A 13,046-nucleotide genomic window follows, 5' to 3' on the forward strand; every position below is an offset into this window, starting at 1 on the left:
CTTGGGTGATTGTTATAGTTTTGGTTAGTTTTAAACAAAGCTCTGCAGTAGATATGAGTAACATTTTAATTTTTTCCAGAGGCCTGTGGATTTCTTGACAAATGCCATTTTAAATGATATTCCTCAAGATGAGATTTCAAAAACAGAAAAAAAGAATTACAGTGGTGTGAAAAGTGCATTATATTAGAATTTCCACTGACACATTTAGACCTAGAAGGAAAACTGGCATCTCACCTATCTTTGCCAATACACACTGGAATACGTTTTAAAAATCAGCATTGATCCTTTGACAGTAGTTGTCCAGTTGATTGAAAGTGACTTACATTTACCTCAGATTTACTGTATTTTTCAGAGTATAAAAGACACACTTTCCCCCCCTAAAAGAGGGTGAAAATTAGGGTGCATCTTATACATCGGATGTAGCCCTGCCCACCCTCCACTTTCCACTTCAGCCATTTTCGACCTCTGTGTGTCACATTTTAGACCTGTTCCAGGCTGCAGTGATTGCCACAGACCATTGCTGCCTCTGTGCCTATATGTTTATGGCCTCCGTGCATTTCAGTTTTGGCCAATTCAAGGCTGCAGTGATTGCCCGAGCACATCGCTGCCTCCATGCATCACATTTTTGGCCTCTGTGCATCACGTTTTTGGGCAGTTCCAGGCGGCAGGGATAGCCTCTACCGCCGATCCCCGCTGCCTGGAACAATCCGAAAATGCGACATACAGAGGCCAAAAAGGAAGCTCCGAATAGCTGCTGCCTGCTGCCTAAGCCCCAAAGAGTGTACATGCTCACAACCAGTGAACCTGTTGTTAACGTTCACCTCTGGTAACAACTGATTGGGGGGTATTACGGGTGGCTGATACAGATGCCAATCAGCTGCTTATGCTGAATCAGGCTGCGATAATGTGCTAAAGCTGACGAGGCTGTTTGCTAAGGATGCTAGCCAGATGAATACCAATGCTGATAGACAGAGGCAGAATTTTTTTTTTCTTATTTTCCTCCCCCAAAACTACTGAGTGTCTTATACTTTGAAAAATACAGTATATTGCATTTCTGCCTTGCAAATTTCAGTGTACATTCACATTTCATCTTTGTAGTAAACATGTGAGATAAATTTTGAAACAGAATCGTGCTGGAAAATATCAGTTGCTTTGGTTATTAATGGTATTATTATTTACATTAAAGTTGGAGAATCCATAGTTTTTAGATATAGCTGAATTACTAATTCCAGCATAGTTTGTACCTAATGCTACTGGATTCATATATCCACTAAGCCAAAACAAATTATATATTGGTCTGGCACATATGAACATAATGTCTCCAGTTCATAGAGTTGGAAACAGATTTCTGGAGAAGGATATTAATGAATTTTGTGGTCCGATATAAGGCTAGATATTTCTTAGTTGTTATATTGACAACAAATAAAATCAACAAATAAAATTTTAGTTCTCCCATATGTCTAAACTTGCACTAATCTAATTTTCATTAGAGACAATACTAGCCTATTTAGTACATATCTCTTATTTTCTTACAGAAGCTTTTCTGCCCTTTCAAATAATTGAAAAATAAAAGAATTATCATACAAAGATTTCAGTGCTGATTAATGCACCTAGTTTTTGAATGCAATTAAAAACTGCTCATGTGTGTTCTAATCTCTACAGAGATTATATTTCAATGTATTTGATATATTAATGTATTCTGTATAATAAATACAAGGTTTGGATGGAGCCTAATGCCTCCAGCTCTATAACTTTAGTTTAAATAGATATTTTTTATATAAAATCAGGAAAATAATCCTTGTAATGAGCTCTTTTGTTACCTGGTATTTATTTGTCCACACAGTCACAACCATTTGCTACTCACTTTGACTACTGAAAGACAAATGTATGAAAGCCATAATGAAAGAGCTCCATACTTTACTTTTTAAACCAAGTTTGGACAGTCTTGTCCATCTTTTCACTTCTGTTGCATAGATGCCCAGTTGACTGAAAATGTGATATGAGAAGAATCATTCTCATTTTCACCCCATTATTTAATACAGTGTAGTCTAGTAGTTAAAGAACTAGGCTAGAAACCAGGAAAGTGTGAATTCTAGTTCCACCCCAGGCATGCAAGCCAGCTGGGTGACTTTGGGCCAATCGCTCATGTTTACCTTAATTCATCTCCCAGGATTGTTGTCATGCGGAAAATAGGAGGACGAAAAAGTATTTAAGAATCTTTGATACCTTGAGTTACTTATAAAAATAATAAAGGCTGGGATAAAAATATATTTTAAAAATGCAAAGAAAAACCAGTCAAAATTCTCTTCTTTGGACATATGCTTATGGAATTGTAACTTTAACAATAAAAATAACTTACATTGTTGCTTTTCTGTTCACAATTCATTCAAAGTAATTCTGGCCACAAGCTTATTTGTGCAAACCATTTTTTCTCTTGGTTTTCTCAGAAAGATGCACTGGATGACAGAACTGTTCCAAAAAACAGAGAAGAAGAATAAAATGGCATCTCTGAACAGACAGTACCTAAATCATTAAATATATTAGCTCTATATTTATTTCCAGTTAATTGCAAATGTATATTTCATATCATAATACCATATGAACTCACACCTCCTAGTATATAATTATTCCAATGTTCAAAAAAAATTATCTGAAAAAAAATTCCATATTAGGCCATTTGGCAACTGAAAGCCCTGAACTTAATCTGTTTTATATGGATGTTGGTGATTTTTCTATCCTGCTTTCTTGAGTTCTTGAAATAATATAGGAAGGAATTTAAAAGGAAGAAACAGGGACATAAACATTGTAGTAAAAAGGTATCATCTTTATCTCTATTTTTTCCAGCTTTCAATTTGGGTTCTTTATTTCCTTGGAAGTATAAAAGATAACTTTAAAAAACTAACAATAAGCCTACACTGAAAAGGACAAGAGAAGGAAAGCAACACTTGGATTTGCCAACTTTAGCAATAGCACTTAAGACTTATATACCACTTTACAGTGCTTTACAGTGCTTTACAGCTAAACAGTTTAGAGTCAGCATATTGCCCCCAATATTCTGGGTCTTCATTTTATCAATCTTGGAAGGATGGAAGACTGAGTCAACCTTGAGCCAGTGAGACTTGAACTGCCAAACAGCTGGCAGCCGGCAGTCAGCAGAAAGTAGCCTGGAGTACTGCATTTTAACTACTACAGCACTAGCCACAAAGAAAGTCATGAAATGCCAGGTCACCTACTTCTGTGCCAAAACAGCCTACCACTGTCTTCCCAAATCTGACATCTATCCAGAAATTAGAGCCAATATGATATAATGACTAGGGAAATTTACAGTAATATATCATAAATTACAAGCACAGGAGATCTGAACTTAAAACCATAATTCTTTATAGCAGCTATAAATTTCAGTAACACAGGAATGATATAGGGATGCCCATTTTTCCTGAGCCATGCCTTTCTTTTGAGGAGCCTCATTAAATGCCTCTGTTCTACTCACTTGATCTTTCGTTGTGTATGAAAACTAAGGTGGTAGGTCAAGTACTCTGCTAGATTCTGGAGAACCAACTGGTTCCTGAGAGTTCAAGTTCAAAACTTGTGAAGGCCCTGTTCCTTCAGTTCAAAATCTGAATCATCACCCATGTTCGAATTCACCCTCAGTAAAAGAAAAACTATTTCTGGGATGACTGCTGGTCAGTAACATAATTCACTCGGTCCAACCAATCTACATAGTTTTGTTTGGGCAAGATGGGAGGGTGGAATGCTATCAATACTACCTAAAGCTCCTGAAGGACAAATAAAACATAAATCTAACAAATAAACAAATGTCCCTGTTTTGTTATCTTCTAATGTGTTGCAGTAAAGCCAGCAAAATCTCCAACACTGGTAAATTCAGCACTTCGAGCACCATCTTGGAAGATGATTTGTTCTGACAGATACAGAGGATTGAAGCCATACTGAATCTTCTTGTTTGCTTAAAAATGCTGACACATTGAATTCTGAAACACTCAACTTGTCACATAATAAATATTGTGCTAAATAAACAATTACAACACTGGGTTTGTTTTGGAATTAACTTTGCTTGTTTTTCAGATATTTGATATTTCAATTTCCAGAGTTCTAAGCAATACCCATTTTGCTGGGAATTCTATATCCACACATGCAAATATCTCAAGAGTGTCTAAGCTGGTAAATAATGTTCTAAACAACATATTTTTTTAAAAAAGTTACAGGTAGTCCTCGAGTTATGACCACAATTGAGCCCCAAAATTATGTTGCTAAATACAACATTTGTTAGGTGAGCTTTGCCCCATTTTATGATCTTCCTTGCTATGGTTGTTAAGTGAATCGGGATTCCTCATTGACTTTGTCAGAAGGTCACAAAAGCTGATCACATGATTCCAGGACATTGCAACGGTCATAAATATGAACTAGTTGCCGAGAATCTGAATTTTGATCACATGACCTTGACCACTTTGCAATGGTCATAAGTCACTTTTTTCAGTGCCGTTGTAACTTTGAATGGTTACTAAATGAATGGTTGTAAACTGAGGATTACCTGTATTATGTTTTAAGGTTAGCTCAAGATTGACTCAACCTTTCATCCTTCCAAGGTGGGTAAAATAAGGAGCCAGATTGTTGGGGACAATATGCTGACTCTGTAAACTGCTTAGAGAGGGCTGTAAAGCGCTATAAAGCGGTATATAAGTCTAAGTGCCATTGCCTCTAGCTATTTATCAAAACCCCTGCGTTATGGATCTGGCAGGCTACGCATCTGAAAATGGATGTCAATCACTAATCTAGAAACTGTGTCTGTAACTGTAAAAAATGTGAAGAACTGCAAGAGTCAAGTGCTGTGCTTCTCCAGTAGTACTTCTTTAATTCTTTCATCCACCTACTGTTGCCTGCAAGATCAGAAGTAGAACATAGAATGTACCAAGAGATGCAGGCATTGTTCCTTCTCTTAGAATATATTAATATAACCATTGTATCTTGGCAAAGCCTTCACAATCCTAGGAAGGAATTGTAATTTGCCTTAATGGATTAAAGGCAATTACAACCTGTCCAACTAATCTCTTACTAGGTCAATATGGGTCATATACATACAAAATAACAGAGGTTAGCACTTTTTACTGGCTACCAATCATAGAACAAACTTATACAGGAAGAAAAGCTATGTTTCTACTCTTTTAGGGGCAGTGAATTTTTAAGAATTTGTACATGCATTGCTAGTTCTGCTGTAATTCTGTAATGCTCTGGGTTTACTGCATTATCAGCAAGCCTAATATTAAGAATGGTAAACAGTGAATAATATATAAAAGCTATTTTTATTATTTTTATTTTATTATTTTGTATTGTATTTGCCAATAGTAATCACTCAGTTTTGCTTACATCTAGATTATTGTATAGATCAAATAGGTTGTTTGTCAAAAGAAACCTCATGGAAGCAACCTAACAACAGTAGTTTACTGATTAACTAAAATGCTGCAGAAAATAGTATGGAATTCTACTTTCAATTGCAACTATTAAAATAAGTAACATTTTAACTCTTCTGAATCACAGTTTCAACACAAGGGCTATGAGTGAGAACAGTCAATAATGCCTTGCAAATATTGTATTCTTTATGTTAATTTGGAAATTTTTGTTGCTATTGCATTCTCTATTACAATGTACTTGCATGCTTGCAATGCATAATTATGCTTGGTTTAGTACTGATATATTTTTCTCTGTATAAGCTAATATACAGCAAACATATTCTAAGTACAAAGAAAGAATCACCTGTACATTTATAAATGTGTTTTGTTTTATTACCTGATACCCTCTCAAAGGCAAAACAGAAATGTAAGTAAAGCCTTAATTGACTATGTTATTGTGACAATTGCTCTGAGGGATAACATGCAAATTTTGCTATAATCTAACAATGTACTTCCGATACCGTTCATGGGGCCAAAAAGCTGATAAAATTCCCTTCAGATTAATGTAGTGAAGCCTTTACATAGTTTTTGCTGTAATCCAGTAGAATAACCTCATAGACAATAGCTCTGCCAAAGAATAAGCAATGTAGTCTCTATTCTTCCTTACAAAACAATACCATGAAAATAAATCTAATAGGCAAATGGGAAATGGACAGCTAAACATCAAAAGCTGTATCACTAGTTTCTACCACATGTTTTATTAATGTTTAATGCAGCTTATGAAACAACTCAATTCCTAATTAAAATTAGAATCTTAAATGAAAACTGCAAGACTCTTAAACTATGTAATTAAAATATCTTAAGAGATACATTTAATAAGGACATAAAAATGTAATCTAGATATTCTTAAACTCTACCTCTTTTAACCTTTAAAAGAGCAAAATGGTGCATCATAGGACAACAATTTTTGACTCTATGTTCTTCATGTGGGCTAACTAACAGAACATATAAAATTCAGAATGCATGGTGCTGTGGACCTGAAATCTGGCAGATTTTATAAAATATTTTATGACATAAAATTGTCATAAAACATTTTATGACATAATTAGATACTGTACAATCCCTTGGGTCATCCTTTCAGATATATTTTCTTACCAGATTCCCCAATGCCTTCAACAGTGACAGAGCTTCTAACATACTATCTTCACTGAAAAAGCTAGATACATTCGGAGATGTTTCTGTCTTGAAAATAGCCCATGTTGAATTATATAACACAAACACCAGTGCAGGAAATGTTTTTGACATTTTGAATTGCATCAAAAAATTATTCAAAATGGTATATAAGTTAACATATGTAAAGATATAGCAATAAAAACAAAAGGCTAAATTACAAAATAATAAGCAGAAATACAAATACATTAGATAGAATTTTTGATTTATCTACCATTATTGGTGATGGGGCGTTGGTACTTACCTGATACGCCCGTTCTCTTTGAGCTGCGAAGAGCATCCAGTAGTGGGAGGTGCTTTAGTCTCCGCATTGTTAGGCTGAGTTTGAATTGAGGAACGCTCCTCCTCCTCCACCTGACTCCCCCGTAGTGTTTCCCAGTTTTGCGAAGATGAGAGGAATAAGTGCTTTCATCCTTACTACCTAGAAAAGTTCATTGGCCAAAACAAGAGCCCACCAGACAGAAAAAAAGGGTGGGGTTGGATGCTCTTCGCAGCTCAAAGAGAACAGGTGTATCAGGTAAGTACCAACGCCCCTTCCCCTATGAGCTGCTCAGAGCATCCAGTAGTGGGACATACCAAAGCTTGGCCTGTCCTACGGGAGGGACTCCGTCTGGTTCGGAATCTCCTCAGAGGGTTCCCTAAGAACCCGTTGCAGAACCTGTCTGCCAAATGAGGCCTCTGCGGAGGCAAACACATCAATTTTGTAGTGTCTGATGAAGGGTAAGGGGGAGGCCCAAGTCGCCGCCCAGCAGATTTCAGTTATTGGTGTCTGAGTGGCCCAGGCTGCCGAGGTCGCCGCACTCCTAGTTGAGTGAGCAGTTATGCCTCTAGGAACCTGCAGGGCTTGAGTCTGATATGATCTAGCTATTGTTGCTCTTATCCAACGGCCTATGGTGAATGGAGACACCTTATGACCCTGTGTCTTGGCCTGAAAGGAAACAAATAAAGCTTCCAATTTTCTGAAGGACTGAGTGCGCTTGATGTACGTTCGCAGAGCGCGCCTAACATCAAGCTTGTGCCATTGCCTTTCCCTCTCCTGTGAAGGCCTGGGACAGAAGTTTGGGAAGATGAGCTCCTGTACTCTATGGAATGCCAAGTTGACCTTGGGCATAAATGAGGGATCGGGACAGAGAACCACCCGATCGGCATGAAAAACGCAGAGGTCTTGTCTGACAGACAAGGCTGTGATTTCCGATATGTGATGAGCGGAGGTGATGGCTACCAGGAAAACTACCTTATATGTCAAAAATTGGAGACTTGACTCCCTCAATGGCTCGAACGGTTGTTTGGTGAGAGAAAGGAGGACCTTGTTAAGGTCCCAGGTGGGGTAATGGTGTACTGCTGGGGGACTTAGATTGGTAGCCCCTCTAAGGAAAGAGCGTATGCGAGGGTGATGAGAGAGGGAACTGAAACCTTGGCAGGAAATAACTGATGTTAGCACAGCTACCTGCCTCTTCAGGGTATTAGGGGAAAGCCCCTTATCAAGTCCCTCCTGCAGAAATTCTAAAATCTGAGCTACAGAAGGTGAAGTAGGGTCTATTTGGGATTTACTACACCATCTGCAGAAAATGGACCAAGTGGCATTATAAATACGGATGGTTGGGGGTCTCCTGGCAGCTAGAATAGTGCTAATGACTTCGTTGGAGAGCTTCTTGCTCTTCAATCTGCTTCGCTCAGCCTCCAGATGGTCAATTGGAACCATTGAGGGTCCAGGTGTAGGAGGGGCCCCTGAGATAGTGAGATCTTGTCTGGTGGAATCCTCCAAGGGGGGGCTACTGAAAGGCTGCGAAGGTCTGCAAACCACGGCTGTCTGGGCCAGTGGGGCGCCACTAGGAGTAATTCTGCTTTCTCCTGTAACAATTTCTGGATGACCCTGGGCACAAGTCTAGCGGGGGGAATGCATACAAGAGCCCCCTTGGCCATGGGCAGTGGAGGGTGTTGTAATTCTCCACCCCTGGGATAGGTATCTTGAGAAAAATCTCAGGAGCTGAGCATTGAGAGGGGAGGCAAATAGGTCCACCACTGGTTGTCCGAATATCCTTGCTGCTTCTTTGAACAGTGACGGGTGGAGTTGCCACTCTGACTGGCCTATGATGGCCCTGCTTAGCCAACCTGCTTGTGTGTTTGACAGGCCGGAAATGTGCTCTGCCTTGATAGAAAGAAGATTGTTCTCCACCCAGCGACACAGGTGCTCAGCTTCTCTCATCAATTGTATGGACTGTGTGCCCCCTTGTTTGTTTATGTGAGCTTTGGCTGTCACATTGTCTGTTAGGATGAGGATGTGTTGACCTCGTACCTGGTGGAGGAAGCTGCGGAGGGCAAGGAAAACAGCGTGAAGCTCCAGCCAGTTTATGCTGCACGACTGTTCTATTGTGGACCATCTGCCCTGGGATGTGAGTGACAGCAGGTGGGCCCCCCATCCGAATAAGCTGGCGTCTGTGGTGATAGTAATCCTTTGTGGCTCCTTGAAGAGGCAGCCCTTGCTGATGACCAGTTTGGCCCACCAAAGTAGGGACATGAGGACCTTGGGAGGTACCCTGACCATGCGTTTGGAGTTGCTTCTGCTAGATCTCTGGTACAGAAGCAGGAACCACTAGAGGGATTTAGAGTGTAGATGGGCCCAGGGAATAATAGAAATGCATGATATCATTTTTCCTAATAGTTTAGACAGATCTAGTAAGGATACCCTTCTGGAGCGCCTAATCTCCCGAACAGATTTTTGGATGCTAATTAGTCTATTTGGAGACAGATAGACTTTTTCTTCCAATGTGTCGATAACTGCCCCCAAATGAGTTATTCGAGTCGATGGAGATAATTGACTCTTTTTCCAATTTATGAGAAAACCATGCTCCTGGAGAGAAGCTAAGGTAACCTGGGTGTCCCTCGCTGCTTGGAAATTGGAGGGGGACAGAATTAAAATGTCATCCAGGTAACACTGAAGACGAACTGGGATATTCCTGAGATGGGCAGCGAGTGCTGCGAGGACCTTGGTAAAAGTTCTGGGGCCAAAGGCTAGTCCGAAGGGAAGGGCCATGTATTCAAAGTGGTGATTGTTGTAAGAGAACCTTAGAAATTTAAAATGGGAAGGCCGAATAGCGATATGTAAATACACCTCTGTCAAGTCAATGGACATCCCCATGTCTAATACTCAGCAATATCGATTGTAGGGTATGCATTTTGAATTTACGATAAGTTAGAAAACAGTTAAGCCTTTTTAAATCCAAAATTGCTCTTCACCCCCCTGAGTGTTTTGTAACAACAAAAAGGTGAGAATAAAAACCCCGCCCTCTTTGTTCAGACGGAACTGGTTGGATGGCCTTTATGTTTAGGAGGTGTTGGATAGCGGAATCCATTAGATTATGCTTGATCGGGTCTTTGGAGGGAGGGCACAACATAAAGAAATTTGGGGGAGTGGTGTGAAACTCAAGGGCAAGACCAAATCTAATGGTGTCTCTGACCCAAGTGTCAGAGGTAGAATAGTCCCATTGACTCACAAACAACTTAAGGCGACCACCAATGGGGAGACACTCTCTTGACTTATCTTGGGCGTTGGAAGGGTCTGCTTCCTGTCCCTTGAAAAGGCCTCTTGTATTGACCGCCCCTTCTAGTCCTGTCCCCCGAATCAGTTCTATCTTGGGATTGACCAGACCTGAATGAAGGGGGCCTCTGATACCTGGGGGAGAAGGGGGCTTGATAGAAAAGCTGAAAGGAGCCCCTCCAAAAGGGCTGGGGGTTTCTGAAATCTGATTTTCGGATCAGAGAAGGAAGAAACTTTTTCTTGTTGCGGGTCTCCATAAGTAAGTGGTCCAGGGAGGGGCCAAACAGCTTATCTCCCACAAGGGGGGAAGAGGCCAGTTTTGCTTTATTTTTAAAATCTGCCTGCCAGTGTCTCAGCCAAAGTAAGCGGCGGGTGGTGACATGTGATGTGATTTCCCGAGAGGAAAACTTAACTGAGTGGTAGGTGGCATCCACGGAAAACTTGGCAGCCGCCGTAATCTTCGCAATGTCCTGGTGTGCCCTGATGTTAGCCGTGGGTACGTGTTGCTGCAGTTGGTGAAGCCAATGGATGGATGCTCTCGTGAAAAAAGATGTGGCCGTAGCTGATCTGATGGCCCAAGCGTCTGACTGGTGTGCCATGCGCAGGGCTAACTCGGCTTGCTTTTCCTCAGGCTTTAGGGCCTCTAACGCCTCAGTCGGAGTTAAGGAGGATGCTAAGCCCACTATGGGCTTGTCTACCTCCGGGGTATTCAGCAACTTTGAAAATCCAGAGTCTAAGTTAAAGAATTTCTTATCGTGACCAGATGGGGCCAGGTGTACCGCTGTAGAGGCCAGCTGCTTTTGCACTAAATCAGAGAAAATGGGTGGAACCGGTATAACCTTGGCCTCAACTACAGGCTGGTTAAAGATTAGGTCTGCTGGACCTTCCGTTGAGGTTGCGGGGGTGTCGCCTGGTGTTGGGTACTTAGGCCTGAGATGTTCTTGGCCTTGAATAACAGAGATATGAATAGGTGTGGTCTGAATAAGCCCCCAAAAGCGGGCTGGTCAGGGATAAGCCCCTCATCCTCAGACATTTCCCTTTCCAGGGGGTCTGCCTCTGATAGAGGCTCACTATCCTGCATGGACCCCATTTCGAGTTCATCTGCCTCCATGAACTGGCCCATTTCTCCCTCCTCCTCCTCCTCCTCCCGGCCTTGGAAGGATGTCTCCCTCTGCAAGTATACCTGGTGGTGGTCCGACCTGGGCAGGGAACTTAGTGACTGAGACTCGATGTCAGGAGCCACCGGATAATGACTAGACTTGGTTACTTGCTGGATTCCATCTGCAATCCCTTGGCAGATGGCCAACTCCATCCAGGTCCTTAATTTCTCTGGAACCTCCTCAATGAGGGAACCCTCTTGACGAAGGCCAGTGGCTGTGGGGGTGAAGGTGGCTTCTGGTGCCCTTCTAGCTGGCGTTCCGGGAGTCTGAGCATGTTGACCTTGTGAGGGCAAGCTGCGCCTGGGTGAGAGGGGAAGGAGGAGGGGGTGGTGGAGCAGAGATAGAAGGACTGGAGGATGGTAAAGCCTGAGGCACTGGGAGGGCTTCCCTGGTGCGCTTATCAATTTCTTTTTGTAGGGCCTTGTGGCACCTTAAGGTGTCCCTTTGAGAGGCTTTGGTCTCTTTAGCCTGCTTGCGCAAATGATGGGTTTTGGCTTTTGCCTTCAATGAGAGGCCTTTAGAGGTGTTACCATCTGCAATTCTTATAAATTATATATTATAGTAATAGGGTAGAAAAAGACAATATGATGCGGTTAGCACACCCAGGGTCCAATCTGAGTCAAGACGGTTGCCCTGATAATTCTTAACATCCCCCCTGCCCTTTTTTTAATGGCTATATGTATATATCCAAATAAAGGAGTCGTATCTCACTAATAATAATGTAACTAATTACAATATTGTACTGTACAAAATATATTATTAGTATTATAATTATTGCTTATATTATTAAAATTATTAGTATTACTATTATAAATTAATACTAATAATGAAGTTATGCTTGAAAATGATACCACAATGAAGCTGGTATAATTGTTGCACTAGTGCTCCAGGAGCCACAGTATACTTGCAACACAAATTTTGAGAAAAATATCAACCAAACAGCCAAATTTCAATATGCCTGAGGCCCGAGTAGAAATGAAATAGGGCCTGCAGCAGCTTGCTTACACAGGTGGACATGGCCTAGGTGCCTGCTGCTGTGCCACTGAGTGAGACTGTGGGGTTTTATTGAGCCAACAAGATTCAGTAAGAAAAGGTAACCTCGAGTACAAATTGCCAGAGAAAGGAGGTTAAACGACTCAGAGGATCTGGAGGAATCCTCTATTTAGAATCAAATCTACCCACAGTGCAGGGAAATTGAAGAAAGCAGGCCTACGCCACACTTCTTTGCAATCCAAAATGGCAGTAAAATAGTAAAGTAAAATCCAAAGTGCCAGTAAAATAGAGCTCTGTATTACTCAGCGGTCTCTTCCCTTTGGGGAAAGCGAAACCGAATATCCAAGAATGGAGATGGTGAGAGAAGGGAGAGATTAAACTGTTTAAATGCAATCGGCATTCGAGTGGGGGGCGGAGATAGATACGACTCTCAGCAATCAAACACAAGCCGCTAAAGCAATGAGAATGCAAAAAACAAGGAGAGAGAACTCAGTGGCTGTTAAGTAGGCAGAGGCAATTATCCAGCTATGGGGAGGTCGCACGAAGCGCTACGGAGCCTCCCGCTGCCTTCCTGGGGGGCTGAACGGCTCTTTCCCTAGTTAATTTATTTGACCAATTGAGCAATTGCACAGGGGCTAAAGAGAGAAAAGAATGAATCAAACCTGAAAGAAATGCAAATTAGGAGTCTTTGAAATGAAGTCGTGGTTCGGCCAAGGAGCA

General features: G+C 41.2%; 1 protein-coding gene across 3 annotated transcripts in view; it reads right to left on the reverse strand.

The window, feature by feature from the left end:
- Positions 1–13,046, reverse strand: part of PIK3CB (phosphatidylinositol-4,5-bisphosphate 3-kinase catalytic subunit beta) — a 77,841-nt gene that overhangs the window by 48,117 nt on the left and 16,678 nt on the right. For all 3 annotated transcript variants that reach the window (XM_087933164.1, XM_087933163.1, XM_087933165.1), the window contains exon 2: positions 2,360–2,469. The gene's annotated coding sequence lies outside the window, so the exon portion shown is untranslated. The remainder of the gene's footprint in view (positions 1–2,359; positions 2,470–13,046) is intronic.

The sequence above is a fragment of the Pseudonaja textilis genome, chromosome 4, assembly GCF_049901715.1.
Source record: "Pseudonaja textilis isolate UNSWEBS1 chromosome 4, rPseTex1.2, whole genome shotgun sequence".
Lineage (NCBI taxonomy): Eukaryota > Metazoa > Chordata > Lepidosauria > Squamata > Elapidae > Pseudonaja > Pseudonaja textilis.